This window comes from Cryptomeria japonica, chromosome 9 (assembly GCF_030272615.1).
Source record: "Cryptomeria japonica chromosome 9, Sugi_1.0, whole genome shotgun sequence".
Lineage (NCBI taxonomy): Eukaryota > Viridiplantae > Streptophyta > Pinopsida > Cupressales > Cupressaceae > Cryptomeria > Cryptomeria japonica.
In genome coordinates this window covers 610392206-610396941 of record NC_081413.1, presented here as the reverse complement: position 1 = coordinate 610396941, position 4736 = coordinate 610392206, and positions in this window count along the sequence as shown.

Here is a 4736-nt window from a genome sequence, read left to right as displayed (position 1 = left end):
TGGAATGAAGACTATAGGGATTCATTTTTATCCCTCTCCTCTTCACCATTTTCTTGAAGCTTCGGTTGCATGCATGTCTAAAAATAATTTGATTCATCATCTTCAAGTTCTTTGTTTTCAAGTTGATAGAAGACCTTTTCTTTTCTATGTCAATCTTCATAGTGCTCATGGCATTTTTCAATGCAATCTTCTTTCTCTATCTCACTCACCTTTAGATCTTTCTCTTGACATGTATCCTAACAAGTAGATGTGACTTCATCTTCTTCTGCATATACACGTATTAATGAGCTCCTTTCATGACATTTCTCACAGGAATTTATATCAATGAGAAAATGATTCTCATTCTCATCTTTTTGTTCAATCTTTTGCATCTTTTGAAGCAACAAAGGGTGCACCTTATCAGGATCAAGATTCCTATTTCCATAGAATATTTTCAAAAACTTGATATGTGAATCATTGAGAATCTAATTTTGTTGACAAATAGGTGAAGGATGAGCATCATCATTATTACCTGTTGTTGATTCAAGAATACAATCACAAGCAAGAATTTGGTTCTATCTTCCATCTTTTTCCTCAATCTTTTGCAGAGTCTAGAGTAGAGAAGGATTAATTTTATGATGATCAAGTTTCTTTCCATCGTAGAAACTCTCCAAGAAGTTGACTTGTTCAGGACTATCAAGACTTTGATTCTTTTGAAGAACTGGTACAAGAGAAAGATCACTTTTATCTTCATCTTTCTTGATTGTCATGGATTTAGGTAAGTGATCACAAGCAAGAAAACTGATCTCTTTTCCATGCTTTTCTTCAATATCTTGCAACACTTGACATAAAGAGGGATGAATCTTATCAGGAGTAAACTGCATGCCACCATAAAAGATCTTCAAGAATTCAACTTGTATGGGCTCATCAAAAACTTGCTTCATTTGATATATATAGTCTTCATCATCACTTTCGCTATTACTTTCCAACTTTCCTTTGTACCAAACCATTGTTCTCAATTCAATCTTTCAAAAAGAGTCGCCAACCTTCATCCTGAAGAAGGTACCTTACAATTTCTCAGGAACAAATAACACTGGCATTTCTCTCCCCATCAGAGTCGCCAAAAATCTATTGGTAAACAGATTTGTCACTGCAGCCGTTTATCTAAAACTAACCCTGTTGGCTCGATGAGTAGTGACAAATGTTCCAATAGTTGGAGAGATTAGAGTAAAACCACAATCTTCCTCTGCGTTTGAGAGGGGTAGCTCCCTCATATGATAGGGTATTTAAGATTTTTGTGTACTTTTAACCTGAAAGTACATAAAGGAGAAAAAATAGAACTTAAACCAAGATTAATAACAAAAACCCTACTAGAAGACATACGAATACCCATTAGGATTCCATAAAGGATAACAATTACAAAAGGGGTCACCGCCAAATAGGTTAGTCATGCAATGATGATGAAAGAAGTACAACCTATCTCTTCGTGTGTCGAGGCTTATTGTACTTCTTTCATCATCATTGCATGACTAACCTATTTGGCGGTGACCCCTTTTGTAATTGTTATCCTTTATGGAATCCTACTTGGTATTCGTATGTCTTCTAGTAGGGTTTCTGTTATTAATCTTTGTTTAAGTTCTATGTTTTCTCCTTTATGTACTTTCAAGTTAAAATTACACAAAAAATTTAAATACCCCATCATACAAGGGAGCTGCCCCTCTCAAATGCAGAGGAAGATTGTGGTTTTACTCCAATCTCTCCAATTGTTGGAACATTTGTCATTGCTCATTGGGAAAACAGGGTCAGTTTCAAATAAACGACCGCAATATTCCATAAATGATAACAATTACAAAAGGGGTTACCACCAAATAGGTTAGTCATACAATGATGATGAAAGCGGTACAATAAACCTCGACACACGAAGAGATAGGTTGCACTAGCACATGCAAGTCAAGATACCATGAAATGATGTGTTCCATCAACAGGTTTCACCAATACATCAAGGGATTACTAATTCAACATATGAGAAATTAGTAACAATAACTCATGAATACATTCAAGACACATGAACTCAATGCATTCTTCATTATTCTTTTTAAAATATACAAGTTCAAAAACCCCTTCGTAGAAAGGTATGAACATCAAAGATCTCACTTAGTTTCTCTACAAAATTCTGTAGAGTTTTCCCCCTTTGTCAAAGTCCCCCTTTTATAATTGAAATAGCCTTGCATTTATAGGCTTTCCAGAATAACCACCTTAGTAACTAACTTTGATAAGTTAATAACTAACTCATTTTTATGCAAAAAGAGTTTAGTTAGAAACTACTTCACTTTTGTGTGAATAAGGTCCATTTTCTAACCTTTAGTTACAATAAGTGACAAAATTCACTTTTACAAAAATACAAGTTCAAACTTGTAATATCGATGAAGAACCAAGTCATGAGTTGTGTTGAGGCACTTCTCCATCTTCATCCACTTCATATGATCTCATAATCATATCACCAACATCTCCCTTGATGACACTTGGGCATGCACATTGTGTGTATGATGTAGTAATCCATCAATCCTTTGCATTGAACATATTCCAAAATAAAGGTGGTCTTGTTTGATTTAGTGTAGCTTCTATTTGAAATATGCACATTCATTCCTATCAGAGATAACTCTATCCACTTTCATTCTAGTCACAAAATTATCTCCTCCCTGTATCTTGTCTAGCTCTCAAACATCCTTATCCCTCTTGAACATAGTATTCCTTTAAACAATAAGAAGGCTTATACGATGGTATGATCAATTCTTATGTAGTCACCTTCATCAATCTTCTGAAAAGTGATAATGCATCCCTATACACAATTAACCTCCATATTTTCATTACAATATTCACATGCCTAAGAACAACTGACATAAGAACCCATTCTTATGTAATCATCAAATTTGAAGTGAGACAAGCTATAACCACCACGAGGCAATAAAACTCTCCCTTGTCAATGACGTTGCCATATAAACTCTACCTTTATCAACAACCTGTTTCCTTCTATTATTAGACTCTTTCATATATTTAGCTTTACCACATGTGGTACCCTTGTGTTTATAGCCATAGGATACATGAGACAATAGCCTTGAACAACTATATCATAGCTCTTTCATCTTTTGGCTAAAACTCTACCAAATGTCTATCGAGTGAACAATGCATACCCACATTAATTGGCATATTGGGAAAAGTTGCATTCTGTGGCCCATATCTACCTCAATCACTTACTTTTCTTTCTATGATGAACCCTTTTTATGAGGATCAGGACGTTATCATGTTCATGACATTATTTCCATGGTCTCCTAGCTCTTGTGTGCCATTCCACTACAGTTGGAGAATGTTGGTTGAAGTTTGTAAAATTAGTATTGCAATCTACCAGACACTTGAAGTTCCTTGACTATGGTTCCACAAGCTCTACACATAGATCTTCTCAACAAATATATTTGCCTATTCCTTGCGATCAATGTGAGCCATGAGTCATGCCATTACATTTGTTTGAAATCACCGCAAGCCGTGAGATGAATTCGAGGCATTCTATAAAATGAATAGCACATCTTGTCTTATGCTTCACTTTCTTCATGTATGATGACCATGGATTTATATTTGACAACAATCCTCATTTATTTAGTGCTTTGATGAATTTACAAACTTTGTTTCAAAGTTTTCATTTTGCATAGGCATGGAGGGTGGCGGCAAATAATTTGACTCTATACTTGCCAATTGCATTCACTTTAAAGTTTCTATCACTTTTCCAATGAGTGCATGTGTGTATCACTGCCATCATTTCATTACATTCCTAAGATGAAATCTCTTCGAGGCACTCTAACAAACAATTTGTGTGCTTGGTCTATGTTTCCATATTTTGCCCTTGGCATCCTATCAAACGGTTCACTTGTCATGCATATCAACTTGAGCATTTCTAACTATAATGTCTGACAAAGATCTTCCTTTAATCATTCTTTGATGGATGTCTCTTCACTCCTCAAAAACTCACATTTTGGCATGGGCAACAAATATGCTAGCAAAGGGTTGCGAAATTTGGCTTTATACCTGTGAACTGCATTTGCTTGGAAGTTTCACAATCTTTGAGATGGCATCTCTATGAAGCATTATGTTAAACTGTTCATGTGCATTGCCTATGCTTCCCATGATCTACATCATGCTATTCTATAAAAAATCTCACAGTATTGTCCATGATCCCACGATTTTGCAATCATATCTACCAGAGCAGTTGTAACTACAACATCTGACTAAAATCCTCTATTCTTTGCAGTTTGATGAAATTGTGATTGGTTTTTTCCATATCCTGTGATCATTGCATTAAATGAGACCACATTTATTTAAGGCATCCAGTCAAACAATTCACATGCCGTGTCTAAGATTTCCACTTTTACATGCATTTTGATGTGGCATTCTATCAAGCAATTCAACGTGTTTTATCTATGTTTCCATAGTCTGCAACATTGTCTAGACGTGCATTATTTATACTTACCACATTCTGCATCTGTCATGTTCTCTTTGAACACTTCACGTGTGTTAGCTATGCTTCCATAATTTGCATTTGTCTAATGCTTCATGACATGTATATGTGTATTGGTAATGTCCCACGATCTGCATTCTGCAATATTTTGTCAAACACTTCACGTGTAGTGTCTGTGCTTCCATGACGTGCATTCATGTTGATCAGAGAAATTGCAATGACCTTATCTTTGTTTCCATGATTTGTATTA